This window comes from Hyperolius riggenbachi, chromosome 8, assembly GCF_040937935.1.
Source record: "Hyperolius riggenbachi isolate aHypRig1 chromosome 8, aHypRig1.pri, whole genome shotgun sequence".
Lineage (NCBI taxonomy): Eukaryota > Metazoa > Chordata > Amphibia > Anura > Hyperoliidae > Hyperolius > Hyperolius riggenbachi.
The window spans coordinates 154,041,026-154,066,681 of record NC_090653.1 but is presented as its reverse complement, the minus strand read 5'-3'; the positions used below and the strand labels follow the sequence as shown (position 1 = coordinate 154,066,681).

The 25,656-nt window shown below is 47.2% G+C and overlaps 1 protein-coding gene across 4 annotated transcripts in view; it reads left to right on the top strand.

The window, feature by feature from the left end:
• Positions 1 to 412: 412 nt before the first annotated feature.
• The window catches only part of LOC137527136 (actin-binding protein WASF3-like), a 197,614-nt gene continuing 172,370 nt past the window's right edge, over positions 413 to 25,656 (top strand). Inside the window, exon 1 of one of the 4 annotated variants that reach the window (XM_068247574.1) lies at positions 413 to 485. The gene's annotated coding sequence lies outside the window, so the exon portion shown is untranslated. Of the gene's footprint in view, positions 486 to 2,120; positions 2,194 to 6,866; positions 6,922 to 25,656 lie in introns of those variants that run through there. The other 3 variants (XM_068247568.1, XM_068247567.1, XM_068247573.1) reach the window with 3 other exon arrangements.

Genomic DNA, 25,656 nt, shown 5'->3' with positions numbered 1-25,656 from the left:
AGTCTCTCTAACACTGCTACTGCCTATAGGGCGCGTCCTAGTGGCTGTAGCTCTGGCGCTTTGAGTCCGCCAGGAGAAAAAGCGCAATATAAATGTTATTTGTCTTGTCTTGTCAAATGATGCCGTGCGCTGCTGATTGTCTTCAGAGCCAGGCTCTCCTCCTAGGTCCCCTCCTGCTACTGTGCGCTCTGCCGCTGCCCACTCCTCCCTCCCTTCCCACAGAGAACCACAGCTGCAGCAAGAATGATAGCAGCAGATGGCAAACGCTCACTCACCTATCCATGATCCAAGCGATAGAGATCCCGTCATCTGGAACCCATCTGTCTCTTCTACAGTGCAGCCGCTCGCTCTGAACTTCCTGATTCTCAGATCAGACAGGAAGTAGGAAGTAGTAATAGTAGTAGTAACAGAGCGACAGCACTCTAGAGGAGACAGATGGGCTCCGGATGACGGGACCTCTATTGCTTGGATTGCAATAGGTGAATGTGAGTCATCTGGTGCTGTCATTCTCCCCCGCTGCGGCTGCCTTCTCTGCTGGACTATCGTATTCACTGGGATGGAGGCTGCATGGTGGCTGTCTAGTTTGGGAGAAAATCGGTTGTTCGGTGGTGGGGGTGGTTAAGTAACTCTGTCTGGGGAACGGCTTCCGGTTTGGCGGTGTCCAGAGCTTTCTGCTATTGCCAGGCTGGAGATACAGGGGGAAAGTGCTGCTGCTGTGATATCTGGCGCCCTCTTCACAGGGGTGCCCCAGCCCCTGAGTGCAAATGTCCCAGCCATTGATCTCTCACTCTGCATTTTGCTGCTGCTATTGTGCACCCACAGAGGAAAGCGGCGGGCTGTTGTCCATAGCAACTAGTAGCTCGGCTGCCCCGGTGTGTGCGGCATGTTGCTGTGCAGCTGCATCTTCTGATTCTATTACGACATGATGGGGGGGGGCCAAATCAGTTACTTTGCTTAGGGCCCCATTTAGCCTTACTCCGGCTCTGACCTTAACTCTAATCTCCCCCATTAACCCCTTCCTGATGCCTAACTCTAACTTCCCCTCGTTTTAATCCCTTTCAAATGATAGCTAATGGTAGCTTCCCAACCTCAGCTGGTATTACTAGCCTACCGCTATCCCCCAAAATAACCCTCTTAAACTAATGCCTAATCATAACTGCTAACACTGACTGATATTTACTATTCCTTGTTTTCACCCTGGTGCTAAACCCAAGCACTGGGAGTCAGAATCTCAGTAGCCAGAAGCCAATGTAAATGAAGTCCCCAAAAGTTGCTTGAGGCCGGTAACTTGACCACATTAGCTAAGTAATAGCCAAGTGTGGCTACAAAATGAACAATGCTTTTTTACAGGAAGAAAATCTGAGACCAAGCCCAGAAAGGACTGAGTTGGTTTATTTTCCTTCTTCCCTCAACCAGATATGACACTACGGGAGAGATGTGGAGAAGGGCAAAGGTGACAAAGCGTTTCAGGAGAGCTGTCCTCTCATAAAGGAGGTGCTGTTGTACAATCCTCCCATGGAGATGCCTGAGAACAGGGCAGGACCTCTAAGCAGAGGAAATAACATCCATTAGCAAACTTGCAAGTGGCAGTCTGGTTCTCACTGAGGCTGGCAGATTTCTCAAATGCACCTGACTTCAACTTGCACTCAAGGCTTTCTGCCCCACTTTTATCTGATGCAACCTCTTCATTGTGACCCTTTGGTGACCTGTTTACCAGAATCCAACCTGCAGGGGAAAAACATAAAGGTGCGGTTTCCATTGAACGACTCTACTACAGTCATTCATTCAAATTCAATACATTATTTTAAAAAAACCTCACTGAACTGCAGCTCCTCCTCGGCGCTTTTTATTCCAGACTGAGAGACAACCATGTAGAAGCTGATGCTCATCACGTTGCACTTACTATATAGTGTCAGACTGGGAGGGTGTATATGATGTATAAACTGCACCACTGGACGTAACACACGGTAGCAGGAATTGGTGGTGGGAGGGTTAAGTCCGGTGTGGGACAGATGTTGCCCTCCCTCGTCTGGCAGAGCTCCCCCCTCCTCTCATGAGTGGATGGCACACAGCCTGCATGTCAGCACAGCCTGTGCACAGCGCATGCGCTCTGCGTGCACTGCAGACTGAGAGCCCGGACCGGGCAGCACTAGCAGCAGCCAGCCTCCTACCGCCAATGCATGTCTCCAGAAGGTAAGCCGAACAGATTGCAGCAGGGAGAGCGGCTACATACAGCTATGTGAGACGCAATATGCACGGCTCGTTAGGCGAAGATCCCGGGACACATGATGGATGGGGAAGGACCCCGGTGATGTAGTGCTAATGCTTTCAGCATTTACTATCCCCATAATAGCAGGCGATAGAGCTGTGCGTAATCAGGCAGAGAAGAGGCAGCCGGGCTGTCAGCGTAACGCGTGCTCTGTATAGCAGGCAGCGCTGGGCATGGGACGAGAATGGTGCTGATGCTGGGGAAATGCAACCATGGAGGGGGAGTCTGGGGGAAGATGGATGAAGGGGGTTGTTCCGAGGCTGTGACACCTTGTTTACACCCTGATTAATGCTCGGCCCACGCAAAACCTGAGACTGCATTAACTATTTCTCTACACACGTTCCTTATTAACGCATTTGGTTTTTGCAGTTCACTGCTCCTGATCTTGCCGTCATATCCAGAGGCAGGGCATCATGAAATCATTGTTATTCGTCCTCACCTCTAATCCTTTCGGTCTGTGATGCAAAGTGTTGCACTGTACCTGTTGCCATTAATAATCACACGGGAAATGGGCTGGATTAACCTTTACAGCCCCAAAGGTGTTCTTCAGTTCCTCTGTTCGCCTTTAGCTGTCGTGGTTTTACGTTCACAGCCCGTGAAACCAGCATGAAGTACATTTGTTATGTAATCTGTCTGCCCATCTATCTACTACAGCTTATAGTACTATCTGTCTGTAGCAAGCCTGGTACAGACATCTAATTTTTATTGGCCAATAACTGACTAATTTTATCACCTCCATGTAGTATGAGGGCTAACTGATTTTGAGGAACTGATTGTGTTGGTAAGCTCTCATACTAAAGGTGGTAAAATTGGCCAATCATCGACCAATTATAATTGGATGTGTGCACCAGGCTGTAGGCTGGGAAGGATCTGTTGCAGGAACTGTTGTTTATTAAGACTGAAACTTGGTTTTAATACCATTAAACACATTGCTATTTAGAGTTTTTAGGCTTTCTATTAAGATTTGCTGATCAGTCATTTTGCTGTATGTGCATCATAACTTCTGTGTAATTTGTCCTTCAGGTGTGTTAGGCCTATAACAAAGTAATGTATTTTTAGTAGTTTAATTATACCATTCGAGTAGTCCTTTGAGTAAATTGTGTTTTAAATTTACAGTATAATTGCCACAGAAATTAATGTGGTATGGGACATTTATGTAGCACTCTTACTCTTGGCTTAAAGGGACACTTAAGTAAAAAAAAAAAAAAGAGTTTTACTCACCTGGGGCTTCCAATAGCCCCCTGCAGCTGTCCGGTGCCTCTCGCCGTCTCCCTCCGATCCTCCTGGCCCCGCCGGCAGCCACTTCCTGTTTCGGTGACAGGAGCTGACAGGCTGGGGACGCGAGTGATTCTTCGTGTTCCTGGCCACAATAGCGCCATCTCTGCTGTAGCATATATCATATACCATATAGCAGCATAGAGGGCGCTAATGTGTCTGGGAACGCGAAGAATAACTCGCGTCCCCAGCCTGTCAGCTCCTGTCACCAAAACAGGAAGTGGCTGCTGGCGGGGCCAGGAGGATCGGAGGGAGACAGCGAGGGCACCGGACAGCTGCAGGGGCTATTGGAAGCCCCAGGTGAGTAAAACTTTTTTTTTTTTTACTTAAGTGTCCCTTTAAGTACATATCATCATTCCCCTAAAGCAGGGGTGCCCAAACTTCTTAAGCTAAGGGCCATATCGCTTTTTGAGAATGCTAGAGAACGCTAGGCGGCCAAACTAGCGAAACTAAACACAGTTTTTGATGATTGTCTTATATACTTTATGCCTGTGACATTTTGTCAAATAAAACATTTGCAGGGGAAGTAACCCATATAACCCATGTGCAGTTAGCATGTCCATTTCAGCATCCAGTCATAGTGCTACTGACACAGTGGCAGCTGCTTATCAGTGGCAGTTACTGCTGCTGGCATAGTAGCAGTGGCTGCTACTGCGGTGACTGATAACCTACAGATGAGCAAAGGGGGTGGCAGAGCAACAATACACAGTGGCCCCCGCATGTGGCACAACAGCTATGGCCTACAGGCCCCATGGAATTAACTGGTGTAGAGAGCTTGAGGCTACCACAAAAGGCTTGGTGGGCCGCATTTGGCCCCTGGGCCAGACATGTCTGCTCTAAAGCCTTCTTAACCCAGTCTGGTCTCCTCTGAATTTCAGTCTCTCATCTTTATTGTTCATCCTCCGAACTACAGTTATCCTTCAACTTCTTTCAGAGTCTGGCCACTGTTACATACAGATCCTGATTTATACCATGGTGACTCTTCAGTTGTCTTTCTGCCTTCATGCTACTCGTCTTCCTTTCACACCATTCCTGTACATTCACCTAAATGTTCCGTTTCAATGTCTTCCTTACCTATTCTCTTTATACTTTTTTTTTTTTAGTTTTCTGACTCATTTTTTTAATTCATATTTAAAGGATAACTATTATGAAACATCTTAAATTTTGAAATGCATACATATAAATATACATTTCTCCTGGAGTAAAATGCATTATAGGTACATTTTTTTTATGTTGCTATTATTTACAGTAGGTAGTGAGAATCTGACAAATCTGTCAGGATTTGGACTAGTCCATCTCCCTATGTAGGATTCCCATGTGTTTCTTTATTCACAAAAGCACATTAAGGCTCTTTTACACCAGAGCCCGTTTTCTGCGGTGTAATGCAAAGTCGAAACTTTGCATTAACCAAGGTAAAATGTCCATACACTTTCATTTTACCTTTCACACCCGACGCTGCATTTCGATGCGTTGCGGTACGACGCACCCGGGAGCTTTTCATCGTCGGGAGCCGGTGTACTTCTGTTGGGTTAATTCATTACTACCGCCACTGATAGCATTGCACCGCAGCATCCCGACGGCACACCCCAGGCTATTCAACGTGTGCAGGAGAACGGCACGCGTTGGTAGATGTGAAAGAGCCCTTACCAGTTGCTCAGTCCAACTGCTAAAATAGTGTGCATATGAGTAGGGAAGCTGGCTGACATCTTTGTTTAGATCCTTTCCACCAAGTGCTTTTGTAAAGAATAGAGGTAATACTGACAAAAGCCCATGAGGAGGTAGACTAATCCAATATATGTCAGATCTGTCAGCTTTTTTCTACCTACTATGAATATAGGAAATGAAACTCATTTATAGTGCATTTTACTCTGGGAGAAATGTACATTTCAGAGGTATGCATTTTACATGTTTACAATGTATTTATAATGTACTTTTCTCATTAATCCTTTTCATATATAATGCCTCAGTACTTTTTAGGAATTGGGACACTTTTTAGCATGAAAATAAAAAGGCAAAATACACACCCGGCTACACCTCCATTCCTGTCCCTACCACATCCCCAGTAGCGTTCTCAGTGGTGTATTCCCAGTAGGATTCATCAGCAAGGGGTCTTATTTTCATTTTTCAAATTCCACTGATGTTTTGTATAATGACTAGATAGTCAGTTTGCTAATAAGTATAGCTTGCATGCAAATATCATACAAATTGTATGCAGAAGCACAGTTCCAAGCTGCATACAGTTTTCATGCAATTTAGTATCTCATTTAGCATCTGTAATGATGACTGCTGTACATTAAAATCTAAAAACAAAATCTGGAAATAGTAGCATTTTTTTTTTAGTAAATAAATATATTTGTTTACATTATCCTATACAATAAACCCCCTGTGTCCTTGCGTCCTCTCCTGTCCCTGTGTCCGTGCTTTTGCACTACTACGTATGTGTGGCACATGGACGACCATTGGGACAGGAGGAGGACGGGGCCAGGGGGGCGGACGTGTGCGCGGTGCGTGCTCACATGGTGCACGATCGTGGACGTGTGCCGGCGGTGCGCATGCGCGCTTACATGCAGCGGTCACAGGGGCGTGAGGGGAGGGGGATTGTGAGGGAGGCCTAGAGCCCGTTATTGTAATGGGCTTAGGCCTACTAGTTTGTACATAAAACTAAAAACAAGCAGTTTGGAATCAGGATGATACAATACATTAGTCCATAAATGGTATCATCCTGATTCAGCCTTCCTGTATACTACATGCGATTCTGATTTTTAATCGATTTTCACATGCGATTCCGATTTTTAATCGGTACTGCATGCTGCATTTTTTCAGCATTTTTCTTTTGATAGCATCCAGGGAAAACGGAATCGCAATCACAAATTGGAATTGCAAATCGGATTTGCAGTGGGCAGGGAGCCTTAAAGAGTCTTGCTTTTACTGATGGCTAACATGGTACAATACGCTACTGCAACTATAAAACAACAAACTGAGACAACGGAAACGAGAAGCGCATTAGTGAGGCAGATGCGTACCGCCTGTTATACATCCGCATGCAATAAATTCACCTGACCGTTCCGCGTCTGCACCCTGTCTGTTCCGTGTCTGCACATCCGCCCGTCAGCTCCTGCATTGGTCATGTCTGCTCTTATGCATCGCCGCTCAGTCCCTTCAGCAGCCAGAGGCCAGCAGAAGCATGCCGCTCTCTATAGGCTGCAGCAGGCCAATTCTCCCTAGCAACAGGCAGAATTTTCATTGGTCCAACATGAACCAATGAGAATTCTCCCTGTTGCTAAGGAGTCCCATTGGTCTTTCTGCAGCCCAATGGAGATCCTGCAGTCCCCAGGCTGTTTTGAAGGGACCAAGCGGCAAAGATAAACGTCGGACATGTGAGTTGACGTTGTGGCGGTGACGCAGATGCCGGGGTGAAACGGATGACACGGATGCGGCGACTAGCTTAGTGAGAATGGGCAGTGTCTGTTCTCATAGGCTTTCATTGGGCTTTGTTTTCCCGTCCGGTCCGGGAAAATGTGCCAAGTTGGGACTCTGCGTTCCGTCTCACGTTCCGCGGCACACTGATCCGTGTAGGATCCGTGTTTTGTAACAAGTGGAAGCGGATCCTATTTTTAACACAGGATCCACTTCCTGCGTTTAAGTGGAGCTTTAAAAACGTATCACATGGATATTTAGGCACAACTCACCAAAAATATTGTTTATACTGTATGTCAAAATCCAGAGCTGCCCCAAAGTGAATAATTTATCCACACATTCCAGTATGTGAATCGCATGACTCAACTTACAAACACATTTGACTTACAAACAACCATCCAACTGTTTGCATGTAAGGAACCACCTGTAAGTCTTATTCATACTCTTTAGTTCATCCTTCTTTCTTTCCCCAAAATAATGCTTCTCATTTATCTTTGATTATTGTCTGCATACACATTTCCCGCTCATCTTCTCATGTATTTTTAAAACTTCTTTCTCTAAGACACCGTACTTTTCATTCACTTTCCTCCTACACACTGCTCAGTCATCCTCCACTTACATACTACACTCTTATCTTCCTCGCTCCTCACTTGTCCTCCTCTTTCATACTGCTTGCTCCTCTCATTGGTAGGTGTAGGTACTCTTCTCTCTTGTGCTCCTCTTTCATAATTTCTTATTTATTCTTCCCTTAAAGAGAACCAGAGACAAAACACATAATGGATTAATACATACCTGGGGCTTCCTCCAGCCCCATCCGCATGGATCGCTCCCGCGCTGCCATCCCCTGCCTCCACTTATCGCCGGGACCGGGTCCCATCACTTCGGCCAGTCAGAGCCAGTCAACGCAAGCGCAGTGCACTCCCTCCGTACTGCGCAGGTGCATGCCTAAAGCAGGCGCCGGCAAGATAGAGGGAGTCCCTGCGGAAAGCGTACAACTAGCCGCATCCGGCGGAAGTGATGGGACCTGGTACCGGCAATAGAGGCAGCGGAGAACGGCGGCATGGGAGCGATCCATGCAGATGGGGCTGCAGGAAGCCCCAGGTATGTATAAATCTATTATGTGTTTTCGTCTCTGGTTCTCTTTAACCACTTGAGGACCACAGTCTTTTCGCCCCTTAAAGGGAAGGTTCAGGGACTATCCGAAAAAAATAAAAATCCGCATCCACTTACCTGGGGCTTCCTCCAGCCCGTGGCAGGCAGGAGGTGCCCTCGGCGCCGCTCCGCAGGCTCCTGGTGGTCTCCGGTGGCGCGCCCGACCTGGCCAGGCCGGCGGCCAGGTCGGGCTCTTCTGCGCTCCAAGGCCCGGCACTTCTGCGTCCCACGCCGGCGCGCTGACGTCATCGGACGTCCGCCGGGCTGTACTGCGCACGCGCAGAACTACTGCGCCTGCGCAGTACAGCCCGGAGGACGTCCGATGACGTCAGCGCACCGGCGTGGGACGCAGAAGTGCCGGGCCTTGGAGCGCAGAAGAGCCCGACCTGGCCGCCGGCCTGTCCAGGTCGGGCGCGCCACCGGAGACCACCGGGAGCCTGCGGAGCGGCGCCGAGGGCACCTCCTGCCTGCCACGGGCTGGAGGAAGCCCCAGGTAAGTGGATGGGGATTTTTATTTTTTTCGGATAGTCCCTGAACCTTCCCTTTAAAGAGAATCTGTATTGTTAAAATCGCACAAAAGTAAACATACCAGTGCGTTAGGGGACATCTCCTATTACCCTCTGTCACAATTTCGCCGCTCCTCGCCGCATTAAAAGTGGTTAAAAACAGTTTTTAAAAGTTTGTTTGTAAACAAACAAAATGGCCACCAAAACAGGAAGTAGGTTGATGTACAGTATGTCCACACATAGAAAATACATCCATACATAAGCAGGCTGTATACAGCCTTCCTTTTGAATCTCAAGATATCATTTGTGTGTTTCTTTCCCCCATGCACTAAAGTTTCAGGCTGCTCTTTTCTTCCTGCAAACAGCTTTGTCCTTGTTTGTAATTCCTCAGTATGTGAAAGCCCAGCCAGCTCAGAGGACGATTTATCCAGCTTGTAAAAGATAAGAGAGAGAAGAGAGAAGCTGCTCTAATCCTAAATAACACACAGGCAGTGTGCATAAAGGGGAGTTCATAGCAGAACCACAACACTGAAGAACTTGGCAGCCTTCCAAACACAGGCCGACAAGTCTGACAGGGGAAAGATACATTGATTTATTACAGAGACTGTGTTAGTAGAAAGTGCTGCAGTTAGCCAGAACACATTAGAATAGCTTTTGGAACTTGTATGATGATAAAAAACAGGATGTAATTTTTGTTACAGAGTCTCTTTAAGGACCAGAGCCTTTTTTTCCATTCAGACCACTGCAGCTTTCACGGTTTATTGCTCGGTCATACAACCTACCACCTAAATGAATTTTACCTCCTTTTCTTGTCACTAATACAGCTTTCTTTTGGTGCTATTTGATTGCTGCTGCGAGTTTTACTTTTTATTATATTCATCAAAAAAGACATGAATTTTGTCAAAAAAATGACTTTTTTAACTTTCTGTGCTGACATTTTTCAAATAAAGTAAAATTTCCTATACATTTGAGCGCGAAAGTTATTCTGCTACATGTCTTTCATAAAAAAAAAAAAAACATTCAGTGTATATTTATTGGATTGGGTAAAAGTTATAGCGTTTACAAACTATGGTGCCAAAAGTGAATTTTCCCATTTTGAAGCATCTCTGCCTTTTCTAACCACCTGTCATGTTTCATGAGGTGCTAAAATTCCAGGATAGTATAAATACCCCCCAAATGACCCCATTTTGGAAAGAAGACATCCCAAAGTATTCAGTGAGAGGCATGGTGAGTTCATAGAAGATTTTATTTTTTGGCACAAGTTAGCGGAAAATGACACTTTGTAACAAAAAAAAAAAAAAAGTTTCCATTTCTTCTAACTTGCGACAAAAAAAAAATGAAATCTGCCACGGACTCATTATGCTCCTCTCTGAATACCTTGAAGTGTCTTCTTTCCAAAATGGGGTCATTTGTGGGGTGTGTTCACTGTCCTGGCATTTTGGGGGGTGCCTAATTGTAAGCACCCCTGTAAAGCCTAAAGATGCTCATTGGACTTTGGGCCCCTTAGCGCAGTTAGGCTGCAAAAAAGTGCCACACATGTGGTATTGCCGTACTCAGGAGAAGTAGTATAATGTGTTTTGGGGTGTATTTTTACACATACCCATGCTGGGTGGGAGAAATATCTCTGTAAATGACAATTTTTTGATTTTTTTTACACACAATTGTCCATTTACAGAGATATTTCTCCCACTCAGCATGGGTATGTGTAAAAATACACCCCAAAACACATTATACTACTTCTCCTGTGTACGACGATACCACATGTGTGGCACTTTTTTGCACCCTAACTGCGCTAAGGGGCCCAAAGTCCAATGAGTACCTTTAGGATTTCACAGGTCATTTTGCGACATTTGGTTTCAAGACTACTCCTCACGGTTTAGGGCCCCTAAAAGGCCAGGGCAGTATAGGAACCCCACAAGTGACCCCATTTTAGAAAGAAGATACCCCAAGGTATTCCGTTAGGAGTATGGTAAGTTCATAGAAGAATTTTTTTTTGTCACAAGTTAGCGGAAATTGATTTTAATTGTGTTTTTTCACAAAGTGTCATTTTCCGCTAACTTGTGACAAAAATAAAATCTTCTATGAACTCACCATACTCCTAACGGAATACCTTGGGGTGTCTTCTTTCTAAAATGGGGTCATTTGTGGGGTTCCTATACTGCCCTGGAATTTTAGGGGCCCTAAACCGTGAGGAGTAGTCTTGAAACCAAATGTCGCAAAATGACCTGCGAAATCCTAAAGGTACTCATTGGACTTTGGGCCTCTTAGCGCACTTAGGGTGCAAAAAAAGTGCCACACATGTGGTACCGCCGTATTTAGGAGAAGTAGTATAATGTGTTTTGTGGTGTATTTTTACACATACAGATGCTGGGTGGGAGAAATATCTCTGTAAATGACAATTGTTTGATTTTTTTTTTACACACAATTGTCCATTTACAGAGAGATTTCTCCCACCCAGCATGGGTATGTATAAAAATACACCCCAAAACACATTATAATACTTCTTCTGAGTATGGCAATACCACATGTGTGACACTTTTTTGCAACCTAGGTGCGCTAAGGGGCCTAACGTCCTATTCACAGGTCATTTTGAGGCATTTGGATTCTAGACTACTCCTCACGGTTTAGGGCCCCTAAAATGCCACGGCTGTATAGGAACCCTACAAATGACCCCATTTTAGAAAGAAGACACCCCAAGGTATTCTGTTAGGAGTAGGGTGAGTTCATAGAAGATTTTTTTTTGTCACAAGTTAGCAGAAAATGACACTTTGTGAAAAAAAAAACAATACAAATCAATTTCCGCTAACTTGTGACAAAAAATAAAATCTTTTATGAACTCATCATACGCCTAACCAAATACCTTGGGGTGTCTTCTTTCTAAAATGGGGTTACTTGTGGGGTTCCTATACTGCCCTGGCATTTTAGGGGCCCTAAACCGTGAGGAGTAGTCTGGAAACCAAATGCCGCAAAATGACCCTTGAAATCCTAAAGGTACTCATTCGACTTTGGGCCCCTTAGCGCAGTTAGGGTGCAAAAAAGTGTCACACATGTGGTATCGCCGTACTCAGGAGAAGTAGTATAATGTGTTTTGTGGTGTATTTTTACATATAACCATGCTGGGTGGAAGAAATATCTCTGTAAATGACACATTTTTGATTTTTTTTACACACAATTGTCCATTTACAGAGAGATTTCTCCCACCCAGCATGGGTATGTGTAAAAATACACCACAAAACACATTATACTACTTCTCCTGAGTACGGCGATACCACATGTGTGACACTTTTTTGCAGCCTAGGTGCGCTAAGGGGCCCAACGTCCTATTCACAAGTCATTTTGAGGCATTTGTTTTCTAGACTACTCCTCACGGTTTAGGGCCCCTAAAATGCCAGGGCAGTATAGGAACCCCACAAGTGACCCCGTTTTAGAAAGAAGACACCCCAAGGTATTCCGTTAGGTGTATGGTGAGTTCATAGAAGATTTTATTTTTTGTCACAAGTTATGAAAAATGACACTTTGTGAAAAAAACAATACAAATCAATTTCCGCTAACTTTTGACAAAAAATAAAATCTTCTATGAACTCGTCATACACCTAACAGAATACCTTGGGGTGTCTTTTTTCTAAAAAGGGGTCACTTGTGGGGTTCCTATACTGCCCTGGCATTTTACGGGCCCAAATCCGTGAGTAGTCTGGAAACCAAATTTCTCAAAATGACTGTTCAGGGGTATAAGCATCTGCAAATTTTGATGACAGGTGGTCTATGAGGGGGCAAATTTTGTGGAACCGGTCATAAGCAGGGTGGCCTTTTAGATGACAGATTGTATTTGGCCTGATCTGATGGATTGGAGTGCTGGGGGGGGGGGGGGGGGGCGGGGGACAGGAGGTGATTGATGGGTGTCTCAGGGGGTGGTTAGAGGGGAAAATAGATGCAATCAATGCACTGGGGAGGTGATCGGAAGGGGATCTGAGGGGGATCTGAGGGTTTGGCCGACTGATCAGGAGCCCACACGGGGCAAATTAGGGCCTGATCTGATGGGTAGGTGTGCTAGGGGGTGACAGGTGGTGACAGGAGGTGATTGATGGGTGTCTCTAGGTGTGATTAGAGGGGGGAAATAGATGCAAGCAATGCACTGGCGAGGTGATCAGGGCTGGGGTCTGAGGGCGTTCAGAGGGTGTGGGCGGGTGATTGGGTGCCCTAGGGGCAGATAGGGGTCTAATCTGATGGGTATCAGTGACAGGGGCTGATTGATGGGTGATCAGTGGGTGATTAGACGGCAGAACAGATGTAAACAATGCACTTTGGAGGTGATCTGAGGGTAGGTCTGGGGCAATCTGATGGTGTGGTTGGGTGATCAGATTGCCCGCAAGGGGCAGGTTACGGGCTGATTGATGGGTGGCAGTGACAGGGGGTGATTGATGGGTGGCAGTGACAGGGGGTGATTGATGGGTGATTGATGGGTGATTGACAGGTGATCAGTGGGTTATTACAGGGAAGAACAGATGTAAATAATGCACTGGCGAATTGATAAGGGGGTTCTGAGGGCACTCTGAGCGCGTGGGGTGGGTGATTGGGTGCCCGCAAGGGGCAGATTAGAGTCTATTCTGATGGGTAACAGTGACAGGTGGTGATAGGGGGTGATTGATGGGTAATTAGTGGGTGTTTAGGGTAGAGAACAGATGTAAACACTGCACTTGGGAGGTGATCTGACGTCGGATCTGCGGGCGATCTATTGGTGTGGGTGGGTGATCAGATTGCCCGCAAGGGGCAGGTTGGGGCTGATTGATGGATGGCAGTGACAGGGGCTGATTGATGGGTGGCAGTGACAGGGGGTGATTGACAGGTGATCAGTGGGTTATTACAGGGAAGAACAGATGTTAATAATGCACTGGCGAATTGATAAGGGGGGGGGGTCTCAAGGGCAATCTGAGCGTGTGGGCGGGTGATTGGGTGCCCGCAAGGGGCAGATTAGGGTCTAATCTGATGGGTAACAGTGACAGGTGGTGATAGGGGGTGGTTGATGGGTGATTGATGGGTAATTAGTGGGTGTTTAGAGTAGAGAACAGATGTAAACGGGCGATCTATTGGTGTGGGTGGGTGATCAGATTGCCCGCAAGGGGCAGGTTAGGGGCTGATTGATGGGTGGCAGTGACACGGAGTGATTGATGGGTGATTGACAGGTGATTGGCAGGTGATCAGGTGGGATAGATGCATACAGTACACAGGGGGGGGGGGGTCTGGGTAGAATCTGAGGGGTGGAGGGTGATCAGGAGGGAGCAGGGGGCAGTTTAGAGTTAAAAAAAAATAGCGTTGACAGAAAGTGACAGGGAGTGATTGATGGGTGATTAGGGGGGTGATTGGGTGCTAACAGTGGTCTGGGGGGTGGGCAGGGGGGGGTCTGAGGGGTGCTGTGGGCGATCAGGGGGCAGGGGGGGGGGAAATCAGTGTGCTTGGGTGCAGACTAGGGTGGCTGCAGCCTGCCCTGGTGGTCCCTCGGACACTGGGACCACCAGGGCAGGAGGCAGCCAGTATAATAGGCTTTGTATACATTACAAAGCCTATTATACTATTTACATGCGGCGATCCGGGTGTTAGTAGCCCGCTGGCGCTTCCGAACGGCCGGCGGGTTACAGCGCGATAGGGGCGGAGCCAGTCGCCGGCGGCTGATCGCGTCACGAATGACGCGATTGCCGCCGCCACCGCCGATGGGCGTATTGCGGTCGTTTGGGCCCAGCCCTTGCCACCGCCCATCGGCTTAAGGCGGTCGGCAAGTGGTTAAGTACTTCTCACTCAGTAGCATACCTGGGGCATTTGACACTTGGTGCTGGGCATTAAATGACACTCCCCCCCCCCTCCCGAAAAAAAGAAAAGGAATAGGTGCTGTGTGCTTAGTGCGCCACAGCAGGGAATGGGTGTAGCCTAGAAACTGCTCTTGCTTGGTGTAGGTGGGGGGTTAGTGTTAGGTGTATGTCAGAAGGAGTAGGTAAAAGGGGGTTAGTGTTTGATGTAGGTATAGGGAAGGTTAGTGTTAGGCATAGGTGTGAGGAAGGATAGTGTTAGGCATAGGTATGGGGAGGATAGTGTTAGGCGTAGGTAAAGGGGGTTAGTGTTAGGTGTAAGTATAGAGGAGGATAGTGTTAGGTGTAGGTACAGAGGAGGATAGTATTAGGTGTCGGTATAGAGGAGGATAGTGTTAGGAGTAGGAAAGGGGGGTTAGTGTTAGGCATAGGTATGAGGATAGTGTTAGGCTTATGCTGTAGTGGCTGGGAGAGGGTGGAGGAAAGGTTTAGTGCTAGGCATAGGTGGTAGTGGTTAGTGTTAGGTGTAGGTATAGGGTTAGATTAATGTTATGTGTATGTGAGGGCCCCAGTTAGAGTTAGGTGAAGGTGGGCAGTTAGTGTCCAAGGATAGGTGGGGGTACATTCACAAGTACAGCAATACAGAGTATTGCGAGCGGAAGCCATGCTGTGTTATCTCATCTGCTGCTGCATTCCAGAGTTCACTTATGAGTCCTGTCCCCGCTCAGCTCTGCCCCTAGCGCCCGTCATCTGTTCCTGCGAGAAGCACATGAGTGAAGGAAGAGATTCCAGCGCTAGTGGGAGAGCTGAGCGGGGATAGGAGGATGCATCGGTGGACTCTCTCGTGCAGCAGCAGATGAGATAACACAGCATGGCTTCTGCTTGCACGATTCTCTACATTGCTTTAACTGGGAACACAGGCGGCTGCACAGGAGGATTCCGATGTCTCCCTCTGCCCTGCTCCTGCCACCACCCCCTTAGTGCACCACCATTCTCACTCATCTTCCCCTTACATACTTCTCACTTATCTTGCTCTTTCTTACTTCTCACTCTCCTCCTCTTTAATACTTCTCACTCATCTTCCTCTTACATACTTCTCACTTGTCTTGCTCTTTCTTACTTCTCACTCTCCTCCTCTTTAATACTTCTCACTCATCTTCCTCTTACATGACCAGGGTAGGGCCCTAATTAAGCTGACCTTACTAATTACAATAACAGAAGCTATGACACCCAATTGGAGTTATAAGGCCACAGCTTTATTACAGTATTGACATTATACATTAGATGAGCTATAAAAACACTGAATCAAACAAGAGAAAACATATTACAATAAACACATATCTCCATTAAACAGATGGCGGGGCGCTTGAGCGCTCTACAGGTCCCTTGACAATGCCCTTGCGTGCCGGCCACCAGCCTTCGGCATATATTATCACATTATACCACCAATCCTCACTCCATTATTGCATTATCCATTATTGCTATTATCCATTATCATGTATATTTCATTATGGGATACTCAATCGTCGCATTAATTGGTTATGCCAGCTCGGTGGGAAATACTTCTCGATGTCCAAAGCTACGGCATTGTCAAGGATCCGCCTTCAGCTGTGACGAGGTCTGTAGGGATACAACAAGTTTACATTGTTATGGGGTGTTCCCAACACCCGTCCTGCCACTTGTTACCGTCGAGCAAGCGGCAACGGGAGGGTGGGTGGTAGAAGTTTGCTGTATCCACACGATCACAAAAGGGGGCTGCTTGGCCTGCACCCTGGGTCTTATTGTAGCCTGGCCCTGGCCAGGACACTCCACCTTTCTTTCACACCTGGCGACCCTATTGTTCCTGGACAGTCCAGCTCAGAGCCCACCCGGTCACGCCCCTTCTCACCCTAGCTGCGCCCAGCTCTCAGGTTACTTGACCAGGGTAGGGCCCTAATTGAGCTGACCTTACTAATTACTGTAACAGAAGCTATGACACCCAATTGGAGTTATAAGGCCACAGCTTTATTACAGTATTGACATTATACATTAGATGAGCTATAAAAACACTGAAATAAGCAAGAGAAAACATATTACAATAAACACATATCTCCATTAAACAGATGGCGGGGCGCTTGAGCGCTCTGCAGGTCCCTTGACAATGCCCTTGCGTGCCGGCTACCAGCCTTCAGCATACATGATCACATTATACCACCAATCCTCACTCCATTATTGCATTATCCATTATTGCTATTATCCATTATCATGTATATTTCATTATGCGATCCTCAATCGTCGCATTAATTGGTTATGCCAGCTCGGTGGGAAATACTTCTCGATGTCCAAAGCTACGGCATTGTCAAGGACCCGCCACAGCATTCATCCTTGCCGATTCAAGGATGAATGCTCGCCCCAACGCAGAGCGCTGCCTCAAGAGCCTCTCTCACTATTTAACCTCGTGTATGAGATTTGTGGACGCCAGCGCAGCCTCGGGATCATCTCTGACCAAATTATCACTAGGCCCGGAAAAACAGGTTGCATGCTCTGAGTATAGAGGTTTTTATATCATATACCATAGCCGGGACCGTCTGTAGAATTTTTTGACATATCTGACTAAGGTGAGCCCCGGGGGCCCCATGACAATGTGTCTCCACGCAGTCATGCAAGTCTGTAAGCATTTTTCTTAGACAAAAAAGTTACAAAGACTTGTTGTAACGATCGGTGAAGCACAGAGAGGATCTGATTACCGGTGATCTGCAGTATCACTGGGAATACAGATGTATACCAGATTATAAGTGATCTGCAGTATCACCGATAATCCAATATACTCGCTAACCTCTGTTCACCTGAGTAGAGTATAGTGTTTAGGTGTAACAGTAACACTTAGAGGACTAGGCCTCAGTACAGCAAGGCGTACTGTACAGATTCCTTCCGCAAACCTGAGCTCTCCTAAACGGGAGGATTCAGGCTGCCAGCAGGAAGGATATACTGAAAGTAACCCTGTGGCGGAAGGGTCACTAACAGAACGAGGAACCGCCTCCAACAGTAAGGTCGGTTCTCGAGGTCAGACAAGCCAGGTAGTACACACAAGGACAGATAAAGTACAAGATCAGGAGGCAAAGGCAGAGTCAAAGTACAGGCAGGGTTCGGCAACGGGATATCAGATATATCAGGGTACAAAATCAGGAGGCAGAAGCAGAGTCTAGGAACAAGCCGGGGTTCGGCAACAGAGTATCAGAAATATCGAGGTACAAGATCAGAGTTCAGGAGAAAGGTCGAGCAGGCAATAGGTCATAACAGATAATCACAATCAAACTAGTACTTTAGCTATCAACAGAATCTAGCTAAGTGTAGGATTACAGCTCCAGCTGGTCCCGGCACACTTGCGGATCTGACTACGGATCTGGGTGCTCCCACATATGTGATCGCAACGCCAGACACCAGAGGAATGACCAGGTAGCAGTATATATGCACAGGTGTCCCCCCAGCACCTCCCTAAGTGCTGGACCAATGAGAAGTGGAGCTAGAGTCAGCTGACCAGCCTGAGTGCGCGCGCGCGCGTCACTCTGAAACCTGAGGGACTACGAGTCCCAGCCACAGCAGCCCCGCTCTGCGGTGTCTCCGCAGCGGGGGTATGGGCACTAACCGCCGCGTCCAACGTTTCTCCGTGCTCCGCAGACGCCTGCACGGAGACAGCCGCCTCATGCTGAGGGGAGGCGGCTGCCTCTCCGTGTGTGGCGCGTCCGTGCGCGGAAAGAGCCGCCTGCCGCTGGGTCATGGCGGCGGCTCTTCCGCGTTGTCTCACACTTGTCAGTCACCCCGTTCCTTGCCCAAAGGCTGTATAAAGCCAGGCATCATTCCGCATGCAATGTAGTGCAAAGATGTCTATAAGACTCTAATTTGCCTTATTGCTTCTTCCGGCTAACTCCCTTGCTAAAGGCAGAAGCAGACTAACCAGCTCCCCTAGGCTCCCCTAGGTATTGTGCAATATAGCTTATATACCGGGGAAAAGGGGGGGTGCACCCGATTCTATGGTGCCCCATATTCCTTATGTACAAAGGTGGGTGTTTGATGTATGCTCTGATAACTAAGCCATACTATGAACGCTTCTTTATCGTCAGCAGTGATCTTCCATTGCCCTATCCTTCAGAACTGGCTACTGGACTTTTGTTTGTCAAACCAATTTGGTATGAAAACTCCATGAAATAAACTTAGTACCTCTTGTTAGTACTTTAAATAGCTTTTTACTGAGTGTCATATGAAGCAATGTACTCTGGTCATGACGTGGGATCAAATTATGTACCCTCGGTGAGGAACCCAAAGGGGGTCACTCCACGACTCGGAGTTACCAGTGCCCCAACTCAGGCCAAGGGCGGCTTGCCACACTAAAGTAAAACAACCCCATGTTGTTAATTCCCTTTCTCTGACTTTGTAGCGATTATTGTCTGCGTCTTTTCAGGTGGCAACAAGGGGCAGTAATAAAGCCTCTGCCTATTTGTGCTTTATTTGTAAAGGATGTTGGAGATAATAACATTGCTTGGCAATGTGATCCCAATCATTATGACATGATATAGTTTATCAGGTTGGATTATTTCCAGCTATGTGCTCCAATGCGTAGAAGCGTATAATGTAACCTACGCCATACGTATAATGCAACTAGTATTGTATGTTGGCGCTTTATAAGTACCATAAATAAATATTACTAGATGAGGCATTTAGGAACCACGTTCCCCCCCCTGTTGGATTTAATGTGTATATTACTGTGCTAAATGCTTAACATTGGCCCTGAAGAAAAACAGGTTCTAGCACATCAGTTCAGCGTTGATTTAACTAATTACCACCTTTTCCAATTGGCCCTGCAGCACCCCAGTGTTTTCTATAGAACATGATAGTTGGTCAGGCTATTCAGAGAACATATTTTTATTTCCTGCTGTTGTCTCTGTTGCCTCTGTTATAACAAACCAGTTGTCCTAGCAGGAATGCAGGGTAGGGGGAAGGTTCTTAGCAATGGATAGACAAATTAGCTCTCTGCTCTGGCGGGCACAGATCCTTAAAGAAAACCTGAACTGAAAATTAAAAGTCAAAATAGCCAACCCAAGTCACTTACCTCCCGTGCAGTCTACTCCTCAGTGCTCTGGGTCTGCAGCATTATGCCAACATGCATTTGCAGAGAATCAAATTGTGTAAGCTCAGTAACAACCTATTTCCTGCAGAACTAGCAGGACATTGTTGTTTAGGGGTGTTCTGGGACGTTTAAAACGGGGACTGCAGCAGTAGAACTAGCACCCCTTGCTGCCCCCCAAAGTTTTAGATTCGGGGAGAACATAACTAAATGTGTATTTGTAACAATTGTATATACAGGATGGATGTCTGAAGAAGGGGTATTATCCAAAGGCTTACTTTTTATTTACATGAAGGTTAGCCAACAAACGGTATCATCCTGATACAAAACTTCTAACAGTAAAATTTGTAGAAAAGTATTGACAATCCTACATATGAGAACTTCCTCCTCATACACTACGATACATACTCTACCCAATACAGACGTAGCACATGACTATGGCAGGGATCAGACTTTAGAAGGCGCTTGATTAGCAATAGCACCATTTGTCTCACCTGCCCGGACTTCGGTCCCTGTCAACGTTGGTCCGACTCCTTCCTTGCGGCTCCTGAGCTATCTGCTCCCCGGAGCTACGGTGGGTGACCTGTTGAGGCAACAACACAGAAGAAACTCCTTCCGCCCAGTTGTACTGCGGTCGGGCGACCTGTGTCTGCCGTCCGTTGCCACTGCCTTTAGCCCGGCATTCCGTCCTGGAGGGGGCGGGGGAAGCCGGGCGCAAGGCAACGTGGAGCCTGGGGCCTGCATCTCATCCGCGGCGGGAGGATGGAGCTGCGGGGCGGCCGCCGGGGCTTGAGCCGAGGCCGATCTCCCGGTCAACCAGCTGGGGACCCTGAGGGGCTGACCGGGCCGGAGGCCTCCTGGAACAGCGTGAGGATGGATCAGATCTGCCCTCTGAAGGTAAGCTGGGCATGTGTGACCTGACCCAATCCTCACTTTGCCCAGCTGGGAGAGCACTCAGCCTCCCCAGAAGGGCCGGCAGGAGGGATCCCTTTTTGGGGGGCTGAGGTTGAAGGGGTTTTGTCCAGAGGAAGGAGGGGGCGCCAGAGCCTATTCGCCCCGGGACAGTTGGATGGATGGAAGGGAAAGTCTGCTGGGGCTGCTGGGTGAGGAATGGGGCCTAGTTGATGGGACCTGGAGCAAACTGCTCGGGATGGATGGTGTGGGAGGGCTGGCTCGGCCTGAAGCTGCTCAGGATGGATGGGATGGGATGCCTGGCTCAACCTGAAGCTGTCCGGGATGAATGGGGCAGGAGGGCTGGCTCGGCCTGAAGCTGCTCGGGATGGATGGGATGGGGTGGCTGGCTCAGCCTGAAGCTGTCCGGGATGAATAGGGCTGGAGGGCTGGCTCGGCCTGAGGCTGCTCGGGATGGGTGGGATGGGATGCCTGGCTCAGCCTGAAGCTGTCTGGGATGAATGGGGCAGGAGGGCTGGCTCCGCCTGAAGCTGTGCGGGATGGATGGGATGGCTGGCTCAGCCTAAAGCTGTCAGGGATGAATGGGGCAGGAGGGCAGGCTCGGCCTGGGGCTGTTCGGGATGGGATGGCTGGCTCAGCCTGAAGCTGTCTGGGATGGATGGGGCAGGAGGGCTGGCTCGGCCTGAAGCTGCTCGGGATGGATGGGATGGGATGGCTGGCTCAGCCTGAAGCTGTCCGGGAGGAATGGAGCAGGAGGGCTGGCTCGGCCTGGGGCTGCTCGGGATGGATGGGATGGGATGGCTGGCTCAGCCTAAAGCTGTCTGGGATGGATGGGGCAGGAGGGCTGGCTCGGCCTGTAGGTTCTCGGGATGGATGGGATGGCTGGCTCAGCCTGAAGCTGTCCGGGATGGATGGGGCAGGAGGGCTGGATGGATGGGGCAGGAGGGCTGGCTCGGCCTGAGGCTGTTCGGGATGGATGGGATGGGATGGCTGGCTCAGCCTGAAGCTATCTGGGATGGATGGGGCAGGAGGGCTGGCTCGGCCTGAGGCTGCTCCTGATGGGAGGACTTTGGTAACCTGGAGCAGCACTGGATGGATGGGATGGGGGGCTGGATATAATGAAAAACGTTTGCACTTACCCCAGCCTTTGTTCCAGGGAAGAGAAGTTTGCTGTATCCACACGATCACAAAAGGGGGCTGCTTGGCCTGCACCCTTGGTTTTTTGTAGCCTGGCCCTGGCCAGGACACTCCACCTTTCTTTCACACCTGGCGACCCTATTGTTCCTGGACAGTCCAGCTCAGAGCCCACCCGGTCACGCCCCTTCTCGCCCTAGCTGCGCCCAGCTCTCAGGTTACTTACTTCTCACTTGTCTTGCTCTTTCTTACTTCTCACTCTCCTCCTCTTTCATACTTTACGCTCATATTCCTCCTACATACTTCTCACTTATCTTGCTCTTTCTCACTTGTCTTGCTCTTTCTTACTTCTCACTCTCCTCCTCTTTTATATTTCTCGCGCATCTTCCTCTTACATACTTCTCACTCATCTTCCTCTTACATACTTCTCACTTATCTTGCTCTTTCTTACTTCTCACTCTCCTCCACTTTCATGAAACGGCAACAGGAAATTTGGGCGCCACCATAGGTAGTGTTAGAAATGAGGTGCCTGAGTAAAATAGTGATGGTGAAGTTCTGCAACTTCTGCTACTAAGTAGTGGAACTCTACAACGATGGAGGCGGGCGTGTGTTTTCAAGTGCCTACATAGCCGCTCACTCGTCTCGGAGCAGTAGTGCATCAGAGTTTAGCTACACTGTGGCCAAACTCCGGGCTTTATAATTACCTGGCTGTTGCAGGGGTTAGGCTTGGTTCAGATGAGTGTTGTTTACTGCCGGGAGATAGATGCCTGCATTGTCATGAATGGGAGTGTTCATCTCAATGCGTTTGCTGTTATTTTCCAGCAATTGCACGAATTGAAATTTTTTGAACACTGCATGTAGTGCCCTGTGTGTTCGTTGGTTCGGTGCCCCTCCAGGGCTAAACGTGATTTTAAAACAATGGGATATGATGCCAAATGCTTTTCTGCTTGGTTGCAAAAAAGCATTTAACTCGGCTTAATTGGCCATACAACCGGTCGCTGGTATCAGTAGTGCACCAAAGTTGGCTTCCTTGCACTCGAACTCAAAGCTTTTTAATTATGGGCCCAGATTAGTGTTAGGAGTAAGTGGGGAGAGGTTAGCTTTAGGCATAGATAGGGGACAGTTAGTGTAATAGTTAGGGTACAGAAGGTTAGTAGAATCTCAGTTTAATTACCGATATTCTAGGATCCACTAATAACATAGCAGAAATAACATTTGTACTCAGTGATAAATGCTGACTCAGATCCTTTGTGATTTAAATGGATGAGCTGAACACCATCAGACCCGCTAGAGCTGGAGCAGGATCATTATTCATCATAATGTGAGAGTTTATTTCTACAGTGACACAGTACAGTATATAGAACATTATTGAGATCAGCGTCTTTCCATAAAAACACCACTTGTTTGCTGACAGTTGAAGACTGACATCATTTGGAATTACCATGGTAACTGCCACAGTTACAGTATTGTAGATTCTGTAGATGCATTAAATAAAGAAGAGCAAAGAGGCTAGTTACTTAAAGGGGAACTGAAGAGAGAGGTATATGGAGGCTGCCATGTTTATTTCCTTTTAAGCAATACCAGTTGCCTGGCAGCCCTGCTGATCCTCTGCCTCTAATACTATTAGCCATAGCCCCTGAACAAGCATGCAGCAGATCAGGTGTTTTAGACTTTAAAGTCAGATCTGACAAGACTAGCTGCATGCTTGTTTCTGGTGTTATTCAGATACTACTGCAGAGAAATAGACCAGCAGGTCTGCCAGGAAACTGGTATTGATTAAAAGGAAATAAATATGAAAGCCTCCGTATACCTCTTACTTCAGTTCCCCTTTAATGAGATAGGTAGGTGGACTGTTCGCCCTTCCAACATTCAATTATGTGCTAAGGATTGAACCACTTTGGTGACTGGGCACAGTATATCGACGTCCCCGTTTTTTTAATCTGTCTGAAAATAGTGTAAATAGTAGCAGATTTTGTGTATCATGCTAGAGAATATATGTGTCAGCGAGTTATAGTCCTACTTTTCTGGTTGGGAAGACTGCTGCAGAAGTAGTTCTGGTTCCAGGGATAAAGGAGGAGGAAGCTTACATATGCTTTGCAGAAGAGGGCTGGCAGCACTGTGGCGTAGTGGTTAGCGCTTTTGCCTTACAGCGCTGGGGCCCCGGTTCGAATCCCAGGTCAACATCTGCAAGGAGTTTGTATGTTCTCCCTGTGTCTGTGTGGGTTTCCTCCGTGTACTCTGTTTTCCTCCCATATCCCAAAAACAAACTGATTAATTGGCTTCCCCCTAAAATTGGCCCTAGAATTTGATACATACAATACATGATACATACATAGACAGACTAAGGTAGGGATTAGATTGTGAGCCCCTCTGAGGGACAAGACAATATACTCTGTACAGCGCTGTGTAAAATGTCGGCGCTATATAAATACTAAGTAATAATAATCACCATCATCAGGGGCCTGGTGAGCATCAGTAGCATGTGAAGTGGAGATGGCTACAGATTGCTGATGATCTGTGACATTTCACAGTCATTCTGCATTTATTCAGAGTGAGGCCTCATTTCCACTCGCAGCATGTTTCCTCACGTGGTTTTCACCATGCCCTTTTGTACATGGCAAAACACAGGTGTTTTCAGCAGCAACATAATGTAATTCATCGAACAAATATGCATGGTAGTTGGAAAAAGTAGCAGACTGAAGGTCCCTTTTCCACTATATCAGTTGCTGTCAGTTATAATTGAAAAGACAACTGATTTGCAAGGTAATGTCCATGTTTCCCTATGGCTCAGTTCACATTATGCACGTTTTAACTAAAAGCTTTTTCACAATGCACTGCCATGGAAAGTTAAAATGCATCAGTTTTTCAGCATATATTGTAATAGAGGCCTTAGTGGGTTTTTTCCTACACATGAAAAAACATGAGAACTAGCCCAATGATTAACATGGGCTGACAGATCTAATGCAGTTTTGTGAGTGAAAAAATGCAAAAAGATGTAGCTATTGGAAATTAAGCCTGATGGTAGGATTTTAAACTTGTTTCTTGAGTTTACTTGTGTCTGTTTCCTCCTTGGTGGCTTACCATTGCATAGTGGTGTTATTTGTTAGAAAGTACAGCTTGCGGATTAGTGGGAACTACAAAGCTGGACAAATCCCAAAAGCTCGTAATTAATGTATGGAAAGCTGACCGTGGTGATGAGATCAGTGTCTGCATTATGGATTTACACGTTTCCATGCATAAAATCCTACCGCTCAAAAATTAATATTCATTAAAGGGACTCCGAGGAGTGCCCAAATACACATACCTGGGGCTTCTTCCAGCTCACCACAGGCGGCGAGGTCGGCTGGCTCTTCCTGGTTAATGACGCAATGCGTCATCACGCCGGCCTCAATGATGACGCGAAGCGGCCGGCGTGATGACGCATTGCGTCATTAACCAGGAAAAGCCGGCCGACATCAGGCCCGGGTGACGCCGATAACGGGGGGCCAGCGGAGGCTGAAGGAGAGGAGCCAGGAGGATGTCGCGGGACCTCGCCGCCTACGGTGAGCTGGAAGAAACCACAGGTAAGTGTATTCTTTTAAATTCGGGCACTCCTCGGAGTCCCTTTAACTATACAGTGCAAAAAGTAATGGGCAGATAATGCAAGGGTAAATGTTATTTGCTTGCTCACATTATTTTATGTGTATCTTTAAGAAACGTTAAAGGACCACTATCTCCCAAAAAATGTGAAATTTCAAATTCAAACGTACAAAATGTACATTTGTACCAGAGTAAAATGTATTATACATTTATTTTTTCCTCTGTCACTGTCACTTACAGTAGGTTGAAAAAATCTGACAGAAATTACAGGTTTTAAACTAGTCCATCTCCTCATGGGGGATTTTTAGGGTTTTCTTTATTTTCAAAAACACTTAGGCAAAGTGTGTTTTTGACGGAAGAGCCGTGAAAAACGCAATCGCAAACGGTTTTCTGCACCGATTGTCGTTAACTGGACAATCCAAATTGTATGTGTAGGTCCTAGCAGACTGCAGAGCCTTGGGGGTCTCCCTTTTTTGTAGCTGATAGAGCTCTTTTCATGAAAATATGTTTGTT